This window comes from Prionailurus viverrinus, chromosome B4, assembly GCF_022837055.1.
Source record: "Prionailurus viverrinus isolate Anna chromosome B4, UM_Priviv_1.0, whole genome shotgun sequence".
Lineage (NCBI taxonomy): Eukaryota > Metazoa > Chordata > Mammalia > Carnivora > Felidae > Prionailurus > Prionailurus viverrinus.
The window spans coordinates 111980615-112006163 of NC_062567.1; the positions used below are offsets into that span (position 1 = coordinate 111980615).

A 25549-nucleotide genomic window follows, 5' to 3' on the forward strand; every position below is an offset into this window, starting at 1 on the left:
GGTTTAATACGCTAGGTATAGATTTTTCTAATGCATGTTAAAGTAAATACTTCATGGCATTTTAAAATGTTTGTATAATATCCAAACCATTTTCATGCTACCAATGATATACACATGCCATTATAGGGAAATCTGGATTAAATTTTCACTATGGATCCAGCCAGCTCTAAAGCCTGTTACTCTTAATGTAATTTTCAGGTGGTTAATTAACTTTGGATGTGTTTCTTTATATCATTTACCTCCCTGAGGGCACGGACTATGGCTTATACCTCTTGAGGCACCTAGCACCTAGAAGAGTGCTTGGTAAATATTTACTTTTAAATTATGCATGCATATGTATGCATGCATACATACATACAAACAGATCTGTCTTCTACTAACCACCAGGCTGATACCAAAAAATGCACATTTCTTTTTCTCCACATCAGTATCATTATTCCTTGGGTGGGTGTTCATTAACTGAAGTAAAGCGTGTGGACTTCCAGGCCATGAGGGATCCTCGGGAAACATTAGTTTCCCTAACTGCCTTCTCTCTTCCCCATGCCCTTTGCTAGTGAATAGGGTTATCTGTGTGAAAAGTAGAAAGTGAGGCCACTTCCTAAGGGGTTTATAACCGTGGCTATTGTTGGGCCAGAAAAACTGTCCTCAACATCATCCCTAAAAGAGTCCATTCCCAGGACTAGGAACATCTGATCTAAGAAAGAAATTTCATTTCTAAATGCTATTATTGAAGATGTCTCAAGAAACTGTCTGAAGATTTACTGACAGTTCCTCAGAAAAATGTAAGGCACACCCACAGTGTCACAGCACAGTTCTGGGTTCATAGCTGGAGCAGTTTCTCAACCCACCGGCATTTATTAAGCACCTTCTTGAGCCCCTTCTGTGTCAGTGATCTTGAGAGACACAAATCTGAATGAGACCATCAGATTGTGAAGAGAAGAGCAGGCTGTCAGTGCCTTGAAGGCAAGGAAGAGGTCTCATGCATCCCTGCACCCCTGGGTCTCAGCACAGCATCCACTTGTGACAGCTACATATTAAGTATTTGCTCCATCGATGAACAAATGAATGATTGAAGACGGCAGTCTAACACCCAAAGAGCCTACGATCTGTTTGAGACAAGAGAAGACACAGACAGTTAAAGTGTTAATTGACAATAAACCTAACATTACAAGAGAAAACACAGGCTAGTAAAGGTCAAATAAGAACGTCCTGTCAGAAACCTGCCCCCCAAGCAGCGAGCGTTGAATCAGCAGCAGGTCTCACAGAAAAGTGTGTGTTGGCCAGTCTTCCCTGCTTCCCACTTTTCTGCCCAGGAGCCCAACATAAGAGAGAAGTTGCTAGGTTGCTGTCATGTGACTGGTTTCTAAAGGCCACAGAGTTTATCAGCAGGGTATTTTTTAATGCAAAAAAACCCAGGAAGTATTTATCTGCCGAAACACTCTTCATTCATCCACAGGCAAAGAAATGGCAATGATGACTCTTTGAGAGATATGGAATTAGCATGTACGAGGGGTTAGGAGGCTTTAATTATACAGGCTGGAAATCAGGGCGACCTCGCAACATGAGGCCTTTGCCATGACTTCCTGAGAAGAGGCCCCGGACTTCCTATGTAGCTCTTTCTAGGATTCCAAGCTGTCAGCATAAAAGTCGCAGCCTGAACCAGTGTTCTTTTGTCCATTAGTTACTGAAATACTCTTCCCAAATATACACATAACTGAAAGATGCCTTCTTCTGTAGAGTTTTAAGCCATTTTTCGTCTGCAAATCAGACCATAGATTTTAGTCCGTTTCATTGGGCACTGATCCCACCAGCAGCAAAACCTTAATTAATTGGTAAAAATGACATTTTCATTCAAATTCTTTTTGAAAAATGATTTGTATACATGGCCAATAAAAATTTCATGGTGCAAAACAGCTTGGAGGCAGAAAGTAAATTTTCATCCACCTCTGCAACCTAGTCTATGCCACAGAGGCACCCACTATTATATTTCCTGGGTATCCTTCCAGAAATAGTCTATATATGCACAAGCCTATATGCCTATATGCACACCTCCTTTTTTTGCACATCCTTCTCTGTTCCTTTAGTGAAGCTTAACAAGATATTGCAGTTACTTGTAAATCCATAGTTAGATTTACCACTTTCATTTGAACAGCTGGACTATGTTTCATTGTATGGCTGTCCCAAAATTTACCCAGCCCCCTACTGATAGACAAATAGGTGGTTTCCCTTTTTTTTTGCTCCCACAAACATCTTTTTGCACATATATATGAACAGAACTATGAATCAATGCCTTAAAGTAGAATTGCAGAGACGAAGCCTATGTAAATTTCAATTCTGCTGGACAGTCTCAAATAGTGACACTTAGCTCCGGATGGGAATTGCTAAAAGTAAGATACTTGTTCACTCCAGAAACAAGAGTGAAGACAGTATTTTATTTTAAACTTTAGTACCTTAGGCAAGCAGCACATTTATTTATGAAACTCATTTATCAATGTCTTACCCACCTAAGCACGCACGCGCAAAGACATTACTGTGAGTCTACTCAAAATACACTGTGACAACAACTTACTAAATGAGGAACTTGCTAGAAGTTTTTTACCACCAAATAGTGTGCGTGTTGCAATGGGGTTAGTTCAATAATACTGCACATTCTCCACTTTGCTTTTGCTATGTTTACTACCCTTTGTGGTCCTGGTCATTTAGCAACACTAAATGCCTTATTTTTCTTTTGTAACCAAAGATGAGTTTATAACCTTGACTCCTTCCTTCCTCCTCTGAAACACTGGCACATCATTTCTTCTCACCATGGTTTCCCCACAGAGGTAATCGGTCTTAAAATGTCAGGTAAGGCAAATAGATTATAGACGCATCCACGAAAAGGACTCTGTCACAATGGAACTTTGATTTATTTAATTTTCTATTACCTATGGGGTGAGTTGGTGAACAGCAATCCTGTATTCTGTTCAGTTGCCACTTCCTTCACTGGCTTCTCATATTTAAAAGAAGGTAAAGAGACCCAGAACATTCTCCAGTTTCTTTAGTGTTTACCCAATTTACACTCTGTGCTACAATCCCCAGTTGGGGCTCCTTTCCTATTTGCTCTTGTAACATGAGAAACCATGTGGAGGTTTTGTGTTTGTTTTGTAACAAGCTGTTACCATTTTCTTTTCCCTGTCCCTGACCACAAACACATGACCTTCCTGGTAACCACTGAAAATCTGCATCTGACCAGGTTGAAACCAAATGAAGTCATTTTGTTTCTATTGGTGACAAGCAATTAAATTAATGTTCTGCTTACATTTAGAACGGGTTGTAAATTTTTGGAAAGAAAAAAAAAAGGGTTTAAAAGCCTTACTTCAAATATTTCTGGGCTTCGTGGATCCATGAAATGATTTCTGTAATATGAGTAACCAAGTAGCTTCATTTTTACATATACCTCAGAATCACTCTCAAAGAGCCAGAGATTGTGGGTGAAAAAAAATAAAAATAAAAAGAACATTTAGATTGCAAGAGGCAATTTTAATATCCTCATGCTATGAGCCGTTTAAGCTCCTTAGTCCAGATAGACCTGCTGTCTTAGAAAGCAATGAAAACAACTGATCTTCTGTATAAAAATAAGAAAAAGAGATACTTTTAGTAGTAGAACTTCCGATTCGCCTGAGTTTGGTCACCTGTCCACATGGGAGTTTGGAATCTGGTGCCGCTACTCTTCGTCTTGCCATATGGTGTCACCAGAAAGTGGGACCCCGGGGACTTAGGAAAGGAAATAAGGACAGACAAAAAGTGGGAGCCACCACACTATTCCAGACCAAGCTACAGAAACCTTGAAGGAAAAGCCCCAAACGCAAGCAGCTGACCAAATGCTTGATACAATGGAGCAGTTTCAAAATCAGTAAAGAAAATTGCCCTATTTGGGGCACTTAAACCAAAACCACAAATAATACCTTTGGCAATGGACTTCTTCCTTTGTGCTCTATCCCCTTTTACTCAACAAGCATGGATTAGGCATGCTTTAGGTGCCAGGCTTTCTGGTAGATGCTGTACAAAGAGTCAAAAGTCAACTCTATCAGTCAGTGAGCAGTCATTAAATATTATGGAATGAATGAACTAATAAATGCATGAATGAAGGAATAAAATTTCAATAAATCAGGTTAAGGGAGAAAAAACAGATAAGCAAATGGTATGTATAGAATACAGAGAAGCGAGTAACCAGTTCTAGCCAGGGTAGTAGAGAAAGGCTTCAGGCTTGAGGTGACCATCAAATGGATAATGGCCAAATGAATGGGGGAAGAAGAGGTCTTTCAAACAGGCAAGTGAATAAGCATAGCATGAACAAAGGCTTAAAGCAGAGATCAACAAACAACAGCCCATGGATCAAATCTGTGGCATCACCTGTTTTTTGCAAATAAAGTTTTATTTGGACACAGCCATACCTAGTCATTTACATTTTGTCTATGGCTATTTTCACATTACAACAGCAGCATCAACTAGTTGCAACAGAGACCACAAGACCCAAAAAAACTAAAATATTTACTATATATCAGGGGTTTGTAGGGAAGTCTCAGCTGCTGGAGCTCAGGAGTCCTAAAAGGGGCTCAATGAGAGATGAGACAGAAGGCACCAGACCCTGAAGGTTATTCTATGCCATACCAAGAAGTTTGGTCTTGATCTTCAAGAAATGGGTAACAAGAGCTATTTTGCGTTTAGAAATGTTTCTTGAGTGTCAGGATAGAGAAGAGATATGCAAGACTGCAGTTGGAGACCAATTTCTCCAAACCTTAGATATCTGACAAATTCTTTGATTCATCAAACATCAGAGAGCTTAACGTTTGCCATGCATCTTGCTATATGATTGGGAAACAGAGCCACTCAATCAACGTTTATCGATTAAAGGAATTAAGGAAGGAAAAATGACAACATTTTAATAGCATCGTTATTTAAAGGTTTCCTGAACAGGCTGCTTCTGCTATGAAGCCACTAGCTGAGATTCCTGCCAGTCTCCAGTTTCTACACCAGTAGACATTGAGATCCAGACGTGAGGAGGTTAATAGTGAAACACAAGCCAGAGAGAAATTCCTTCCTTCATCTCTGTGCCAACATCATCAAATACCAGTCACTGGCCAAACCGGTGTTTATTATGTGCCCTGTGGCCTAATGAGAGGGGATGAGACAAGAAGCAGCTCAACTAACAACTGTCATAAAAATAATATCTTTGGGTTCCATGTGCCATTTTTCGTTGGAAGGTCTTGAATCATTTTTTTTATCTTGTGTAACTATTATTTCCATTTTATTTCCACTAAAGGAAAAGCCAAAGCACAGGGAGAGGTTGTGACTCGCCTAAGGTCACTGAGCAAATCAGAAAAGCAGTTTTTAAATGCTGGGAAGAGTTTCAGGATATGGGAAATCCAGTTTCCTTCTCCATCTAGAATGGGCCAGGTTCATGACTCAGTAAGGAACACAGCATTATCCAAGCTAAATGTCTCCTAAAAAGGAGTCATGCTAGGGGTGCCTGGGTGGCTCAGTTGGTTTAAGCGTCCATTTTTAGCTCAGCTCATGATCTCAAGGTTTGTGGGTTAGAGCCCCTTATTGGGCTCTCTGCTGTCAGTGTAGAGCCCACTTTGGATTCTCTGGCCCCCTGACACTTGTGCTCATGCTCTCTCTCTCAAAACTAAACATAAAAAAAAAAAAAAAAAGGAGTCATGCTAGAGGAGATTCAGGGAACAAAGGTCTATGGCAGGTTCATGTTTCCACTAGTCACTCATTGTCCCTGCCCATCGAATTTTAATACCTATTACCAAAGTCCATTACAGGTGCAGAAGAGCCTCTTCAAAGGTCCAGCCTAAGGAAGTGGAGGACTCTGGTTTGGGGGTGTCTTTCCTTTTTGGCCATCTCCCTGCCACCATTGCCCATGAAGTCTAAGCCTCCCTCCCCATTCCTTTACTCATTAGAAACCTGTGCCAAGGCTAGCCAGAGGTTCCATTTGCTCTGCAATAACCCTGTATTCACCTTCTGTCCCAACATAAGTACTCATAAATACCCCTTTCACTCTAACAAATGTCCCAGTTTGGACCATAAGTTAATTGTGTAGTCCTTCTAGCTCTGACAAATCAGGATGCTTCTACATTCCATCTGAAAGCCTTCAGACACTTCCTCTAAACAGGATTATTCTATCTTAGATACTTTGTTTTCTAGACCCAGGATTTTTTAAAAACCTGTAATTCCCATACGGTTAACATAGTGTTATATTGGTTTCAGGCATATAATATAATGATTCAACAATTCTATGTGTTACTCAGCGCTCATCATGATAAGTGTACTCTTAATCCGCTTCACCTATTTCACCCATCCCCCACCCACCTCCCCTCTGGTAACCATCAGTTTGTTCTCTATAGTTAAGAGTCTGTTTTTTGGTTTGTCTCTTTTTTTCTTTGTTTGTTTATTTTGCTTCTTGAATTCCACATATGAGTGAAAAATCATATGGTATCTGTCATTCTCTGACTGACTTATTTCACTTAGCAGATTATAACCTCTAGATCCATCCATGTTGTTGCAAATGGCAAGATATCATTCTTTTTATTGCTGAGTAATATTCCATAGTATATATACACCACTTCCTCTTTATCCATTCATCTATCAATGGATATTTGGGTTGCTTCTATAATTTGGCTATTGTCAATAATGCTGCAGTAAACATATGGGTGCATATATCCCTTTGAATTAGTGTTTTTGTATTCTTTGGGTAAAAACCTGGTAATGGAATTACTAGGTCTTATGGTAATTCTATTTTAAATTTTTTGAGGAATCTCCATACTATTTTCCCCAGTGGGTGCACAAGTTTGTATTCCCACTGACAGTGCATTAAGATCCTGTTTCTCCAAATACTCAACAACACTTTCTTGTATTTTTTATTTTAGCCATCTGACAGGTATGAGGTGATACCTCATTGTGGTTTTGATTTGCATTTCCCTGATGATGAGTGATGTTGAGCATCTTTTCATGTGTCTATTGCCATCTGTATGTCTTCTTTGGAGAAATGTCTGTTCGTATCTTCTGCCCATTTTTCTTTTAAATTTTTTTTCAACGTTTATTTTTATTTTTGGGACAGAAAGAGACAGAGCATGAACGGGGGAGGGGCAGAGAGAGAGGGAGACACAGAATCGGAAACAGGCTCCAGGCTCTGAGCCATCAGCCCAGAGCCCGACGCGGGGCTCGAACTCCCGGACCGCGAGATCGTGACCTGGCTGAAGTCGGACGCTTAACCGACTGCGCCACCCAGGCGCCCCTCTTCTGCCCATTTTTAATTGGATTATTTGGGTTTTGTTTTTTTTTTTGGTGTTGAGTTGTATAAGTTCTTCATATATTTGGGATACTAACCCTTTATCAGATATGTCATTTACAAATATCTTCTCCCATTTAGTAGGTTGTCTTTTAGCTTTGTTGATGGTTTCCTTTGCTCTGAAGAAGCTTTTTTATTTTGATGTAGTCCCAGTAGTTTCTTTTTGCTTTTGTTTCCCTTGCCTTGGGAAACATATCTAGAAAAATGTTGCTATGGTCAATGTCAGAAATATTACTGCCTCTGCTCTCTTCTAGGATGTTTATAGTTTCAGATCTCACATTGAGGTATTTAATCCATTTTTAGTTAATTTTTGTGTATGGTATATGTATCTGTAGATTGATTTGGGTAGTGTAGACATTTTAACAATATTTGTTCTCCCAATCCATGAGCATGGAATATCTTTCCATTTGTTTGCATCATGTTCAATTTCTTTCATTAGTGTTTTATAGTTTTCAGAGTATAAGTCTTTTACTTTCTCAGTTAAGTTTATTCCTAGATATTCTTTTTGGTGCAATTGTAAATGGGATTATTTTCTTAATTTCTCTTTCTGCTATTTCATTATTGTTGTACAGAAATGCAACAGATTTCTGTATATTGATTTTGTACCCTGTGACTTTGCTGAATTAGTTTATCAATTCTAGCAGCTTTTTGGTGGAGTCTTTAGGGTTTCCTTTTTTTAATGTTTATTTTTGAGAGACAGAGAGAGAGAGAGAGAGAGAGAGAGAGAATGACAAACAGAGCATGAGTGGGAGAGGTGCAGAGACAGAGAGGGAGACACAGAAGCCAAAGCAGGCTCCAGCCTCTGAGCTGTCACCACAGAGCCCAACACAGGGTTCAAACTCATGGACTATGAGATCATGACATGAGCTGAAGTTGGACACTTAACCAACTGAGCCAGCCAGGCACCCGGGTTTCCTTTTTTTTGAGAGAGACAGTGCGCATGTAGGTGTCAGTGAGAGAAGGGCAGAGGGAGAGAGAATCTTAAGCAGGTTCCATGCCCAGTGTGGAGCCCAACATGGCGCTGGCTCCATCTCAGGACTGTGAGATGATGACCTGAGCCGAAATAGAGTCAGATGCTTAAGCAACTGAGCCACCCAGGCACCCCTAGGGTTTTCTATATATAGTATCACGTCATCTGCAAGTAGTGAACATTTTACTTCTTCCTTATCAATTTGGATGCCTTTTCTTTCTTTTTTCTTGTCTGATTGCTGTGTCTAGGACTTCCAGTACTATGTCGAATAAAAATGGTAAGAGAGGACATCCTTGTCGTATTCCCGATCTTAGGGGAAAGGCTTTCAGTTTTTCACCATTGAGTATGATGTTAACTGTCAGGTTTTCCATACATAGCCTTTATTATGTTGATGTATGTTGCCTCTAAACCTACTTTGTTGAGGGTTTTCATCATGAATGGATGTTGTACTTTGTTAAATGCTTTTCAGCAGCTTTTGAAATGATCATATGGTTTTTATCCTTTCCCCTGTTGATGTGATGTATCACATTGATCGATTTGTGTATACCAAACCACCCTTGCATCCTGGGAATAAATCCCACTTGAATGTGGTGACTGATTTTTTTAATGTACTGTGGGGTTCAGTTTGCAAATATTTTGTTGAGGACTTCTGCATCTATGTTCATCAGAGATATTGGCCTGTAGCTCTTTTTTTTGTAGCATCTTTATCCGGTTAAGTGTCAGGGTAATGCTGTCCTCATCAAATGAATTTGGAAGCTTTTCATCCTCTCAATTTTTTGGAATAGTTTGAGAAGAATAAATATTAACTCTTATTTAAATTTTTGGTAGAATTCACCTATGAAGCCATCTGGTCCTGGATTTTTGTTGTTGGGAGTTGCTTTTTTTAACACTTTTTTTTAAAGTTTATTTATTTTGAGAGAGAGAGAGAAAGTGTACACACTAATGGGGAGGGGCAAAGAGAGAGGGAGAGAGAGAATCCCAAGCAGGCCCTGCATGGTCAGCACAGAGCCCAATGTGAGGCTTGATCTCATAAAACGTGAGATCATGACCTGAGCCGAGATCAAGAGTCAAACAGTTAACCAACTGAGCCATCCAGGTGCCCCAGGAGTTTTTTGATTACTGATTCCATTTCACTGCTGGTAATCAGTCTGTTTCAACTTTCTATTTCTTTGTGATTCAGTTTTGGGAGGTTATTTATTTCTAGGAATTTATCCATTTCTTCTAGGTTGTCCAATTTGTTGGCATATATTTTTCATAACATTCTCTTATAATCCTTATAATCCTGAGGTTAGACCCAGCATTTTGAACTCATGATAGACCCAAACTACCAATCAGTTCAGGGATCTCCTTTTATGGGTGACCTAATCTCTATACAAATGTCTGGTAATAGTTTGCTGTGCAGTCCACATAACAATTAATTACTAATTGTTATAAATAACTTCCTTGCCTTGTGCTTTTCCATATCTTTCATATGTCGCTCCTTGCACCATTCTCAAGAAGCTGACAAATCAACAGTCCTCTCTGTCCCCTAAAAGGGCAACTTACAGTCCTCTATTCTCCAGCCCAAGCACTCCCAAGCATCAGAAACAAATTCTAGTAGAGCTTTTAGGAATGTGGTTTCAGAGTCAGACATACCTAGATTCAGGTCTGGGTCCTATCACTCCCTAGCTGGGTGACCTCTGGCAAACACTTAACTTCTTTAATTTTCCTTGTCTATAAATTTCCAACAAATATGAACTACATGAACTAGACACTGCTAGTTACTTAGCCAATAGCCATGCCTCTTTCCTTCCTTCCTCAGGAAGGACACATTCTTGATTACCAGACTCCCTCACTGCTAGATGTGGGCATGCAAAGCAGTTCTGGACAGTGAGGTGCCCCGAGAGGCACCAGCTGGAGTTTCTGAGAAAGCTTCTTGGAGGGAGCAGATTCAGCTTGTATTCACCCTTTTGGTTTTGCCACTTAGACTTTGCCCTTCTTCCTTCTTTCTGCCTAACAACCGGTTGTGATGCAAAACGCTGAACAGGCATGTTGCAAACATGAGGAAGAAAGCCTCAGAGAAGGAGCCTGGGTTCTTGATGGCACCAAGAGGCCTTCATACTCATCCTGAAGTACCTGCTGCTACACTTCTTATTCCGTGAGAAACATAAATCCCTCATTTGGTTGAATGGAAGTTAGATTTCTGCTACTTGCAGTTAAGCCAGTCCTAAATAATACAGACTTCAGAGGGTTGTGGTGAACATTAAATGAGCTTAATACATAGCCTAGCACATAGCAAATACACAGTGAATAGTTGGTGATGATCACTATCATGATAATGATCATTATTAGTCATTACCATGGACCTTAAAGACAGGAACAAGAACAGGTAGCAATGGCAGTCTTGCCGACCTTGCTGTACTAGTGCTAATAGCACTAGTACAAAAATGCCTGTGATCTCTCAAGCACACAAAACAGTCACCTGCAGATGCGTGGACAAGAGATGTCTCCGTCAGCAGCTAATGAAGCCAGTTCTTCAAAGCGCTTGTCAGATCCCAGAAGCACAGAGAAATGAAATTCCACTTGGGAACGAGCTCTTTCTGTCTTGGAGGCCCCGCCTGGTTTCCTTCCTGGATAGGGAAACCCTCCATAGTGTGTAATGTGTCTCCTGGAATGGTGGGCTTCTCTGAATGACAAGCAAAGCACAACACTTTCAAGGATGTCATTATTTCATGGGAACACAGTATCTGCTAAGAAATCAAAGCCACGCCTAAAACCAGCTGACCATAGGGACACATGTTCAGATACAGCTCTGGGAAATGTAACTAGCTTTCCATCACCTAATTGAACTGCCTGCCAAGATCAGACACGGATGAGACCTACCTGGAGTCCTCCTGGAGTCCTACAAGCCATAGTCCTATCCCACCCCGACCCAACACCACTCCAAGTCTGTAGATACAGAGTGTGAGCCGTTGAAAAAACAAAAACAAAACCAAAACAATTGTCTGTGGGTCTTTGAGTTAAGCAAACTAGGGTTCAAATCTCAGTGGGTTACCTACCAGCCAGGTAACTTTGGGCAATTTTCCCTCTCTGAGCAGCACTTTTCACATGTGTAAAACAAGGAGAAGAATGTTCATTTCATAGGTTTACCAAGACTCGAAGGCAAAGCTGTGGGTCATAGTGCTCGGCACAGAGTTGTCACTAATTTCCTTTCTTTCCCTAACAGTAGGATGGCCCTGGCCGACTGACTTGCATTATCCATCTCCCAAGCTCAAGCAGTGGAACCAGCTCGGGTCAATGCCACTGAGTGCAGCATACTGCTTTCTGCCCTGTGCGTCATCATCCGTGTTTTCAGGCCACACTTGGGAAGCCAAAGCCTTCCCTGAAGCTGAGGTCATAAAGCAGAAAAAGACAAAGCTCTGCTTTCAGAGAGCAAGGCTGGCGGTGAGCAAAGCCATCTCTTAGTGGCCAACCTGCCCCCTGGGTATGGCAGTCCCGAGGAAACCCAGCAGGAAAGAGCTGGCCCACTTGGCCCTTCCACCCACCAGTCATACGTGACCCCTGGACAGAGCTAAGGAGTGGGGAGCTACTCCACCTAGTCTCTTCGTCCTCTGGACACAGCACTCTTGTGCCCCAGCTTCGGACAGGATGGAATATGACAGTCACAAGATTCACACTTCAAGCCACGAAGCATACTCTTCTTGCTACATCACCTGGCAGGTGTCCTTGGCAGCTGGTTCCAAAGCTACAGCAGTGTACACAGGGTTTTGCTCACCTACGTGTCATGGGAACGGCTACTAATGTTTTCCCCGCTTTTCTTTTAACCACTGGCTTATCTGGGGACACATTTCAAACAGGATTTGTGGTTATCGAGACGGGCTAAATACTTGCACGTTCATTTCTCTGTAATTCCATAAGCTGGCAATACAAAACCATGCAGAAACTGGAGGTTCAGGGGCCATATATCATGGCTTAACACAAAATGGGGTTTGTCAAGGGTGTAAGAACAGATGAACTGGTCCTAACAAACAGTAAGTATTAGTTGTATGCCAGGATCTGTGCTAAGTACTTTACTATTATTATTACAGAAACAATATTTAAAACATGGGAATACTGAGGCTTCTTAGTATATTCTAGATATTAATCCCTTGTAAATTTCTGATATTATAAATCTTTTCTCATTCTGTCATCTTTTTTGCTAACTTTGCTTATTGTGTCGGTCCTTTAACAGATATTCTTAATTTTTAAAATGTAGTCAAATCTATTACATTTTCAACTTATGGTTTGCAGTTTGAGAATCTTTAACACCTCTAGTATCTTCTTCTGTTAGCTTTATAATTTTTAAAAAATTTTTAAGTGTTTTTATTTATTTTTGAGAGAGAGAGAGAGAGAGAGAGAGAGAGAGAGAGAGACAGAGCACCAGCACGGGAGGGGCAGAGAGAGAGGAAGACACAGAATCCGAAGCAAGCTCCAGGCTCTGAGCTGTCAGCACAGAGCCCAACACAGGGCTTGAACCCACAAACCGTGAGATCATGACCTGAGCCCAAGTCAGACGTTTAACTCACTGAGCCACCCACGTGCCCCAATTAGTAATTTTTATTTAATTTACATTATAAATTATAAATAAATTTGTAATTTTACTTTCACACTGGCTTTCTCCTTTGTACATGCTTGAGATAGGCACCAATCTACTTTGTCTTTATACAATGAGCTATTTGCCCACTACCAATTAGTGTTTCAGGCAATCTGTCCTTTCCCCACTGATTTATGGTGCCATGTTTATTCTATAACAGGTTCCCATTTAGAACTGTAGAGTTGGGTCCATTTCTGATTCTCTGTTCTTCTCCATAGATTTATTTGGCTGCTCCTACACCATTTCCACACTGATTTTACGTGGGAGACTGAGTCCTCCTTTCTACTCTTCCTTTTCAAGACTGACTTAGGCATCATGAACTTTTATTCCTTTGTATAAGTTTAGAGTAAGTATGTTGAGGTCCTCAAAAAAAAACTTGCCATAATTCTGACATTGAATTTATAGGTTAATTTTAAGGGAAACTAACATACTTATACATCAAGGACATGGCATATCTTTCCATTTATTCAGCTCTTCTCTTATTTTTTTAAAAATTATTTAATTAATCAATTAATTAATTTTTGAGAGAGAGAGAGTGCAAGTGGGGGAGAGAGGCAGAGCGAGAGAGAGAGAATCTCAAGTAGGCTTCATGCTCAGCACAGAGCCTGACATGGGGCTCAGTCCCACAACCTTGGGATCATGACCTAAGCCAAAATCAAGAGTCAGATGCTCAACCAACTGAGCCACTCAGGCACCCCTCACCTCTTCTTTTAAAATGTGTAATTAAGTTTTAAATTTTCTCATAAAAGTATTTGTTAGGTTATTTCCTGCATACTTTATAGTTTGAGAATTGTATTTTATGTTCTATTATATTTTCTAGATGGCTTTGCAAAATTTGATAAAGACTAATAATTTTTTTTTCAGACTGACCAGGTGTTCACCATCCTTGCTGATCTTTCATTCTACTTTGTTGATTAAATCTGTTTGTCCAATCTTTACATCTCCTTTTCCTTTTTCCTTCTCTTCCTGTTATGGCCAGAAATGGCAATATGTTAACCAATTTAACAGTTAACTGTTGTTAAACAGTATCAGTGAAAGCAGAAAATGTCTCAGTTTTCTTTTAAAATCACATGGCTGGTTCTTTACAGTTTTCAATAGCATCTATGACTGTTACACCTCAAGGTGGTAGGGAGAACAAGTATTGGCCCATTTGACAGATAAGACTCAGTATTGTTGGGTTTTGGGGGATCACATGACTAGAAAGGAACAGAATTCATATTTAGGTCTCTGAAGCTTCAAGTTTTATACTACAGCAGACTAACTTACATCTAGTCAAAATGTATAAAATTGCATGATTTAATCCAGCAATACACAAAGCAAATTTTTATTTAGTTCTTTTAGCATCCTGAAAAAGATGATCTAATATGATCCTATCATTTTTAAAGAGAACTATACCAGGTGATTATTAAAGATTCTAAACTTCTTCAAAGTTTAAGACCCATATGTCCCTATCAGTTGGGGCTGTAATTCTATTAGGAATTTGAGTCTATACAATGGCAAAGCAGTCACTTAAATTAATCAATCTTTTATACTGTTTACCAATTGTTTAACACTGGGCCTCATTCCAGAAAGGATTTTAAAGTGTTTTATAAGGTCTATCATATTTAAGCTGAAATGAAATTTCTAATAAAGGATTGGGAAAATATGGACTAAAAGGCAAACCTGCTAAACTTGAGGAAAGAAATCCTCATAATTAACTAGAAATGTGTCTACTAACTCTACTAACTCTAATACTGTATTATTTTATAACAATGGAGAGCATATGTACCCTTTATACTCATTTTAAACCATCATTAGTATAAAAAAAGAATTTGGGTCTTGTACAACGGCAAAACAGTCCGTTAATTTGGTGACTTTAGGTAAACAAGTCAGCTCTGTGGGACAGAGGCAGAATGGGAGAGAGGTATTAATCAGGTGGATTTTGCTAATATTGCAATGCACCTACCACTGTCACTTGGTTGGACTTACTTCAACACTGAAGAGCTGTCATAAAAACAATACGGCTATTTCCATTTTCAGAAGGAAAAAATCAAGAAAATCAGTTTCTTAGTTTTGCAAAAGTGACAGATCTCTGGACAGGACTCATGAATTAAGCCCAGGTCTACTCGGCTAGCTCTCTGTAATCAAGCCCCATGATTCGCCCTTGGAAATCAATGCCTCTTAAATGCATGGAATGACATCTCCACAGACACACAAGCAGATGCTTCCCACAACCGCTTTATAAAACTAACCATCAGGAAGTAATAAGGGACTGCATTTGTTCCTGACAATCAGGGTATTTTCCCCCCATTCCTGCATTTCCACTTAGGGAATGTGTGAGAGAATGTCATATCTCATGCCAGTACTTGGAATGTGCACATTTATGCTGCCTTTTGAAGGGGAGCCAGGCTGAAAGAGCAAGAAAACACACATAAGGATGAAAAGGGGCTCAAGGAAGAAGTATCAAAGTGTATCACAAAAGGAAGCCAGAAAACCCTAGTCTCTCTTAAATGCTGCTTTGTAAACGGAGTAGTGAAATGCAAAATGTAGCCAAGCAGAAGGCTTACATAACTGTGAACAAGATGAGGGGAAAGGACTTGTTCCAAACCCATCATATTTATTAGAACCACTGATTTCCCTTGAAATGGCACCTGTTTTACAGTGAAATTTACATATGAGCTAGCTAAAAAAATTTGTGTTTTTATGGGAAATAAGTATTGTCAGAAAGAATAATAGATTCCATTTTAAATCCTTAGGATTATAAAATTGAGCTTTTAACAAATGAAGTGAAAATTTTCGCTCCCGAACAGGATCATCATAAAGGCAGTGATTTCTGTTTAGTCTCTTCTTATCAGCAAGAGGGAAAATAAAATAACATCAACTGAAACTAATACAAATTTCCATGGCAGAATATACCACTACAGCTAGTAATGCAGTGGCAGTCTGTGTTGAATGAATTTTCTATTTTAAAAAAGCCTATGCTTCTTAAACACATGAACTGTATGAGTTTATATCTGGCCAACTCTTGTCCCCACACCTGTTCATTCAGGCATTAGACTTAAGCGCTTTTAAAGCAAGTGAATGTATCTGTACAGCAACAGATAAAAATAAACTCAACTATTCTTGTAACATTATCAAAACGATCTGACCACATGGAAGATCATGTTTCATGGGATAAAGTGGTTAAATTAGATGTTTCCTCACGTTTTATGACTGGTTTGTCTTATTCACTGCGTATAAAATAGCTGACCTCCATTCCAGGAGCATGAGTAGCAACCAAATTTAATGCTATTTGCTCAGAGGCTCGAACACTGCTTTCATTGTCTCTGAGGCATAGCTTCTAAATGTGCTACTATCACACAGAGACCCAATATTTGGTACATAATAGAAGAGGAACATTTAATTCAGCCAACACTACATTAGCTCTGTGGGGTAACCATTTATACTTCAATGTTGGTCAACTCTTGGGAAATAAAGTTCAGGAAGAAGGTGGATAAGTCATTATCTTTTAGAGTAAGTTTATATACTTATGTGTATGTTTATATTTATATATGGAATCTCTGTAATAAGAAGTTCCCAAGCACAGCCAATGACAAGAGCAGACAGTAGTATCCTTCCCCAGCTCACTCATAATACATTTGCCATATTGGCAATGGGTTCCTGAAAAATCCAGGTATGGTGGATTGAATCATTGGTCACAATTTTCTTCACATCCTTCCCATATTAAATTATTCATGCACATTCAGTATCATGTGACTCTGAAGAGCAAGCTACTGCGGGTAAAATATTTTCCTCATCCTATTTATTTTGGGCGTGGCCATACAGCTTGCTTTAGCCAGTGCAATGTTCCTGAACATGAAATGAGGTGTAAATTTGCTTATGTGTGTGTGAAAAGAGCACACTCCAGGAGGCCATTGGTCAAAAAAGGAGGAGCACCATGGGAGAGAGACCTGAACCCTGGAGTCCGGCCAAGCCCAGCGAAGTCATAACCGATGCACAGACTCATATGGAAGAAATAAATGCTTATGGTTTCAAGCCAGTTGTGGATGATTGTGCCAGATTGTTGTAGCAAAATGCCATCTCAGGACTTAGCACATACTGTTCCCGCTACCAGGAATTATCATGATAATTACCGTGACTACTTAGTACATACCGTTCCTGCACATACTGTTCCTGCTACTGTTCCAGTTACTCTTCCATGTCCACTCTTCATCCAGTTAACTTCTACTCATGCTTCATATCTTGGTTTAAATGTCTTCTATATGGGACAGATGTTGCAGACCACATTAACTCCTCTCCTACATCTTGTATTTCTCCTTTTGTAAGATTCATTACATTTATAATTATTTGGTCCATGTCATCCAATTAGACTATAAACTTATTTGACGGATGGGGCCACAGTTCACTGGTATATTCCCAGCACACAACACACAATGGCTATCAGAGTGGATTTAATAAATAATTAGTTACGTATTTTTTTTAAGGCATGTGATTTTGCTACTTATGGTTGGGTAAGAATCTTAACTTTGTGGATTTCAGCCACTGTAAAATGAACACAGTAATACTTATCTCTTAAGGTGGTTATGATTAAATAAATTAACCAATCAATTCAACATTCCAAGTATCTGACACATAGGCACATAGATAACCTGGTAACTTGGCACTTGATAACTTACATGGTTTTTGTTGTTGGTGGTGGTTTTTAAATGTTTATTTATTTTTGAGAGGGAGGTAGGGGCAGAGAGAGACAGAGGATCTGAAGCCGGCTCTGTGCTGACAGCAGAGTCCAATGTGGGGCTTGAACTCATGAACCGTGAGATAATGACCTGAGCCAAAGTCAGACACTTAACTGACTGAGCCACCCAGGAACCCTGTAATTTACTGTTTTTAATATGATAGTAAAGATAAAGACATCTCCTCTTTGTGTTAAAAAGAGATGTGTTTTAAAGTGATGTTTTGGCAGAAAAGGAAAATATTACATTGTATCACTACCAGTGATTGTTTGATTTAGATATTTTAAAATATCATGCTTAATTACCATGATGTGAGTCTGTTTTAAAAACAATTTAAGGCAGAATTCAGCTGAGAAGAAACAGGTTTGCAGTTGATACCTGGTTTGTTTTAAAGAGTCATTAAGTGATTCCATCCTTTTAAAAAAGAATGAAATTCATCCTTTCTATTTTTGAAAAACGTTCATCTTTAATTCATTATTCAGAGTTGGCATTTATGTTTTTCAAAATATTGTTATTCATTCCCATAGGTATCTTTTACATCAGTGGGACTTTATTTAATTTAAATCACTTTTTTCTTTTGCCAATAGCAACATATGTCCATCACAGAGAGTTAGAAAACACAGGTAAGAATAAAGAAGGAAAACTTATTTCTGTAATCCTACCATCCCAGAGATAGCCACCGTATATCATTCCAAATATTTTTATTCAAATACATTTAAAAAATAATGATGAGGTTGTTTTTATATTAGTCATTTGGGTTTGTTTTTTCATTTAATTACCATGACTATCCTTCTATGCCAATAAATATTCATCGACAGTATCTTTTTATTAATGGCTTTCCATTGTACAGAAATACCATCATTTACTTGAGCAATCCCTTATTGTTGGAAATTTTCTTTCTTTCTTTCTTTCTTTCTTTCTTTCTTTCTTTCTTTCTTTCTTTCTTTAACTATTACCAGAAATGCTTGTGTGAATGAGTGAAGAGATACAATGTCACTCAAAGCCATTAGAAAATGGCAGCCATTGGGGTACCTGGATGGCTCAGTTGGTTAAGCATCTGAATGTTGGTTTCAGCTTAGGTCAAGATCTCACAGTTCATGAGTTGGAGCCCTGTGTCAGGCTCCATGCTGCCAGTGCAGAGCCTGCTTGGAATTCATTCTCTCTCTCTCTCTCTCTCTCTCTCTCTCTCTCTCTCTCTCTCTCCCCCTCCCTCTTTGCCCCTCCCCTGGTTGTGTACTCAAAATAAATAAATACACTTAAAAAAAGAAAAGAAAATGGCAGCCACTTATTGGTATCTTGTAGTTCAGAGTACAATAGATCATTATCCTGACCATAGTCTGTTTCTTTCCTTACATTTCTTACAAAGAGTCCGGGACCATCAATGGAAGATGATAAAGGTGAGTAGGTAGGTAAGATTGGGATAACATATGAGTAAGGACTTCTACTTCTGGTCTCAATAATGAATGTGCAAACCAGAACCTATAAATTAATACATGATCAAAAATAGTGTAACAAAATGTGGGCCCACATTTTGAAACAGGAATGTTTCCCTTTCTGCAGCTACCACATCCATATTTGTTTTCACAAACATTTTTTCCCCCAATCTGGTTGGTTGGTTTGACAAGTCCTGTGAGCTTCATTTTACAGATACAGGAGCTGAGGCACAGAAAGGCTGACTAAAGTGTCCAAGGTCCCACAGATTAGTGGCATAGACAGGGTCTGAGCCCACGTGTCCTGGCCCACAGACAAGTGCTCTTTCAATGCTCTCTTAGTTCCCTGGGACTGTGAATACTGGGAATTACTAAGAATAGAGATGAGGACACAGTGTGGCAGGGAGATTAGTGGAAATACAATGCTTCTGAGAGACAGCACGGAGACATCTGTTAGCTACTTAGCATGGGTCTAACATCCTCAGTCAGAGGATAGTAAATATCTCTGTTCATCTCTCTAAGGTGACATGACCATTATTGTTTAATTAGAAATTTGTCCCTTAAAGAGCTTCAATATTCACAAAGGAAAGGTGCTGCTGAAAAAAGAAAATATTTTCTTTGCTTCTGTGCAAATGATGGAAGGGAGATTTGGCTCAGGTTAAGGAATTAGTGGAGATACGAAAATTATCTAATGATAAGACTATACTCCTGAGTCCTTTGAATGGAAGGATCATGAGTCTCCATTGCACTTAACACACAATTTACAATACAGTGAAAATCTCATACAGCGCAATCAGAATTGCTAATTAATGGGCTAATCAGAAATGTTAGGGAGAAAAAAAGGATACGTTTATGTTGTAATGTTATATTTTAACTTAAATAAATGTAAATGTATTCACCGATCTGGTGGAAGGTCTTGGTCCTTTCCCTTACTATGAGTTTGCTGTAAAGGTTCCAAAGCTACATGTTTTTTTCTTTTTTACCTATACCACACCCATAAGGTCTTGTTTTTCATTTCCAATTTTTCTTTCCTTGTAGTGAGTGAGAACTTACAGACAGTCGTGAACAAAATACTGTAGATTTTATGATTTTTCCCAATCTTTCCTCATTAACTAATTGGTCATTACTGAGTCTTTTCAAAGCATTATTCCATTTATACTACATTTCATTTTAATAATCCTCTCTCCAGACTCGTGTTTCATTAGTTATTGTAATACTGAAGTAAATTGTGTAATTTGAATAATGAATAAAACTGGCACAAACATGTTCAGGAACAAACAATTCTGACTCTAAGAAGTCGAGAAGAGTCAGCTCTTGGGGGAAGAGATGGGCCAGCACCAGTGGACTTGGGTTTGGCCTATGGAGTTGTCTCTTTACCAAGGAAACAAGAGCATGGGTTTCTCCTATAGTCACTTAAGTGGAACTTGGCTAAAGGAACACCCACCATAGTTTTCACTAGTTAACTGTTAATATTAAGCAGTATCTTTGTAAACAATGCCTATTATCAGTCCCCGGAAAAAATTTAAATTATATCTGTCACACTTATACTTAGAGTTTTAAAGTCCCATCCTCCTTACCCCAACAAACCCAGAGTCTGTCAATTTGCCTTATTCAAGCACTAAGTTTGGGTTCATATCATCCCTCTTCTAAGTCCCTAAAAGACCCAATTTCTCACCAGGGTTGCCTCTAGAAATGGGAAGGAAGGGCTGGATAAATACATAGAAACTCAACGTTTGTTTTCTTCTGGGCACTTACAAACATCAGAAGTTTTCCTATTTTTTCTTTTTTTTTTTTTTTTTGTTTCCCATGATTTGAAGGTACATTCTGTGAGAGATGGGACCTCATCTGTTTCATCCACCCTTGGATTCATGGCACACCTAGCATAGCACCTGGCACAGAGGAGCGACACAATAAATGTGAAATGAGTGACTGATTTCATCTGGCTGCCCTGAGTATACACACACTGATTTGATCTCACTTAATTAATTTTTTTTTTCCTTTTTAAGTTAAATTTCTCCACTGTTAAAAGTTTTCCAATTGGCAAAAATGCAGTCTACAGAAGGTTAGATTCCAATCTTATATACACATCAGGTCAGAAAATTACTTTGCTCCAGAAAATAAAAAGCACATCCACTAGAGCCGTGAATTAGTTACACTCATGGGTTGTACCAAGGGGTTTCATATGGCCATTCAGACCTAGCCTTAATAAACAATCTTGTATATCCACATATGACAGCAGCCAGTCACTCACAAGGTAACATTGTCCCAGCAAGCACACTTCCTGTCACTTCTCATCCCACCTACAATTCCAAGGCTGTCATCAGACCATCCATTATGGGCCATGACCAAACTGCCAAAAAATGAAGAAATAAAGAATCTTTGCTTTAAAACTTTGTTTTGTTTTGTTTAAGTAAATGTTTTGTTCAGGCACACTTAGATTTGTAACCGAAAAGAGGAAGGCATGATGAAAGAAATTTTTGTTATAATAGATTAATGAAAAAACCAATTATATTATAGATGAAATGAACAACTCATTTCAAGAGACAAAATGGGTAATAGAGAGCTTCCTCAGATGAAAGAAAAATGAAAGGAAGGAAGGAAAAGAGAAATAAAGTAACAAAGAACTATATTTGCTTTGTCAATTAAAAATAGAGTCAAGGGGCGCCTGGGTGGCGCAGTTGGTTAAGCGTCCGACTTCAGCCAGGTCACGATCTCGCACTCCGTGAGTTCGAGCCCCGCGTCGGGCTCTGGGCTGATGGCTCAGAGCCTGGAACCTGTTTCCGATTCTGTGTCTCCCTCTCTCTCTGCCCCTCCCCCGTTCATGCTCTGTCTCTCTCTGTCCCAAAAATAAATAAACATTGAAAAAAAAAAAAAAAATTAATTAAAAAAAAAAAAAAAAAAATAGAGTCAAGATTTCACACTGGCCCAACAGGGTGAACATGGCCCCCACTGGGTCAACATGGATCCCACAGGGTGAATATGGATCCCACAGGGTGAACATGGACCCCCACAGGGTGAGCATGGCTCCCACAAGGTGAACATGACCCCACAGTGTCAACATGGCCTCTCACAGGGTGAACATGTCCCTCCACAGGGTGAACATGGCTCCCATAAGGTGAACATGGACCCCACAGGGTCAACATGGACCCCACAGGGTGAGAATAGCCCCCACAGGGTGAGCATGGCCCCCACAGAGTGAAACATGGACCCCAAAGGGTGAACATAAACCCCACAGGGTGAGCATGGACCCCACAGGGTGAACATGACTGTCATCTCCCTTTAAGCACAACCTTTCACACAGCCTCCCAAATGACAACAATAGAATTTGTCTCAGATCTTCCCTCATCTGCACATTCAGCCATTAAAACCATCAAGAACTACCTTTAAAATGTCCTGCAAATTTAGCCCTTCTCCATCCCATTGATATTGGTTCAGGCTTTGGTGTCCATAGCTATGGGCTGTTACAACAGCTCCAAATGGTATGCCTAAGAGTGGTCCCTGTGCTAATCCATCTCCATGCTGCCACCAGACGTCCCTCTCACCCAAGATTCTTGGCATCCACTTCTACTTCCAGATGGTTCAACTCATCTCTGAAGTCTCATCTCTTGTCTTCTTACAACCACACTTTTATGCTTCATGCACAATCAGGAAATAGTGGGCTGCAAGAGTCTGAAGCTCAGTGAAGTTCTACAAATGTATAGATTTATAAATATAGTACTTACTTATTCTTAGTAGTTCTATAGTGAATACTGTGGTGCACCATCCAGTTTCTCCCCACTCCCTGCCCTTTCAAGACCATGATGCCCATTCCTCCACTTGTTCGCAGCTGAACTCCTGTCCAAAGGAGTTGCCTCACACAACCTTATGTTCCCTCCCGGTCAGCAGCGCACGTGACTGAAGGAGGACACAAAAGCGCAGACCCCTTGCCTTGATGGGGAAATAACTCTGAAGGGTTATCTCAGGTCCGAAGCTTCCCGTGGAATAGGCTGAGCCTTCTGTTGTGACTGTATGATAGTTCAACTACTTTCTCTGCCCAAACCCACCTCCCTCACTTCCAGAGAGCATTTCCCAATGAACTTCTTACATGGAAATTTCAGTCTCAGAGTCTGTTTCCAGGAAACACATGAAAAGAGAGTTTACCTCTTTAAACTTAAAAATACATATATATTGTCTCATAATTAGTGACTTTAATTTTAATTAATGTCCATTATTGACTATTAAGCATCTTCAAGGTTCTGTTTTTATTCAGAATGTTTAAAAGAAAAGAAAGGACATCTATATCTTAAAAAAAAAACTATTAATTATCCAAAATCTATAAAGAGCTTATCAAACTCAACATCCAAAAAACAATCCACTTAAGAAATGGCAAAAGACATGAATAAACATTTTTCCAAAGAAGTCATCCAGATGTCCAAAGGACACATGAAAAGATGCTCAACATCACTCATCATCAGGGAAATACAAATCAAAACCACAAGGAGATACCACCTTAGACCTGTCAGAATGTCTAATATTAACAACTCAGGCAACAACAGATGTTGGCCAGGATATGAAAAAAGAGGAACCCTCTTGCACTGCTGGTGGGAATGCAAACTGGTGCAGCCACTCTGGAGAACAGTATGGAGGCTCCTCAAATAATAGGAATACCTATGACCCAGCAATTGCACTACTAGGTATTTATCCAAGGGATACAGGTATGCTGTTTCGAAGGGACACATGCACCCCAATGTTTATAGCAGCACTACCCACAACAGCCAAAGTATGGAAAGAGCTCAAATGTCCACTGACTGAAGAATGGATAAAGAAGATGTGGTATAGATAGATAGATAGATAGATAGATAGATAGATATAGATAGATATAGATAGATATAGATATATATATACACATACATATTATATACCTACAATGGAATATTACTCAGCAAATCTTACCATTTGCAATGATGCGGATGGAGCTAGAGTGTTTATTATGCTAAGTGAAATAAGTCAATCAGAAAAAGACAAATATATGATTTCACTCATATGTGGAGTTTTAAGAAACAAAACAGATGAACATAGGGAAACGGACAGAAAAATAAGATAAAAACAGAGAGGGAGACAAACCATAAGAGACTCTTAAATATGGAGAACAAACTGAGGGTTGCTGGTGGGGTGCTGGGTGGGGGGATGGGCTAAATGGGCAATGGGTATTAAGGAAGGCACTTGTTGGGATGAGCACTGGGTGGTTGTAAGTAAGTGATGAATCACTAAATTCTATTATTCCTGAAACCATTATTACACTGTATGTTAACTAACTTGGATTTAAATTTAAAAAAATAATAAAAGTTTAAAAAGTTGTTTAAAAATTTAAAAAAACCTATTAATTAAAAAAATGGGGGTGCCTGGGTGGCTCAGTCATTTAAGCATCTGACTCTTGATTTCTGGTCAGATCATGATCTTACATGTTGTGAGTTTGAGCCCTGTGTGGAGGCACTGTGCTGATAGCTGGTTGGGATTCTCTCTCTCCCTCTCTCTTTGCCCCTCCCTCTTTCTTTCTCTCAAAAATAAATAAATAAACATTTTTTTAAAATGGATGGATTAATCCTCATCCATCTCCACTATCAGATATTGCTTAAAATGTTGGAGGCAGAACTCTCAAACTTGACTTTCTCATTTCCCAGCTTTGTAACATTAGTAGGTTACATATCCCCTCTGTATCTCAGTTTCTTCATCTGTAAATTGGGGATAATAATTAACAAATTGTTACTCAATGGATTGTCTTGGAAATTAAATGAGCTAACATATCTCAAGTATTAAGAATGGTGCCTAGCCAAAATTGAGTGTTTAAATTCGTTGGGGTAATATTAACTGCTATAATAAATAAAGCTAAAATTGTCCACTGACACAACAGGTATTTATTCCTCATTTATGTAACATTCCAAAGCGTTCTTTGTCAACTGGGGCAACTTTTCTCTACATGGCTTTACCAGGTTCTACATTAAAGGATTCCCATTTATCTCCAATACATGGCTTCTCCATCCCTATTAGCCAGAAAAAGGAAAGAACAGAGAGGACTGTACATGGGAAATTTCTATGGGTCACACTTGGAATTAGAGCTCATTATTTCTGCTCACATTCTACTGTATAGAACATAATCACATGGCCACACCTAACTGCAAAGGAGCCTGGGAAATGGATTTTAGTGACTGCATAAAACTTTGCTAAAGTAATCATCATTATTATTGCTCTCATTTATTACCAAATTTCTAGCTTGGGCTCTCATCTTCATGCACCTGGAAAGTCATAATAGCTTCCTCACTAGTCTTCCTGCCACCAGACTGTCCCCCCTCCCTATACCCTTTCTCCACACCAAACCCAGAGTTATTATTATCGAAAATCCAAACCTGATCATCTCACTCACCATTCCCCAACTGCCCGCTTATGTCCTTCTGTGACTTCTCACTGCCTCAGAATCCAGTCAGAGTCCTTGCAGTTCCTCCAGGATCCAGC

At 39.4% G+C, this 25549-nt stretch overlaps 1 long non-coding RNA gene across 1 annotated transcript; it reads right to left on the reverse strand.

Annotated features, from left to right (window-relative positions):
* Positions 1 to 781: 781 nt before the first annotated feature.
* On the reverse strand, positions 782 to 25549 carry LOC125169475 (uncharacterized). Its single transcript, XR_007153695.1, has 3 exons — positions 25461 to 25549; positions 17051 to 17155; positions 782 to 1106 (listed from the first exon to the last, which is right to left on the reverse strand). It is a non-coding gene; the product is annotated as an uncharacterized LOC125169475 (long non-coding RNA).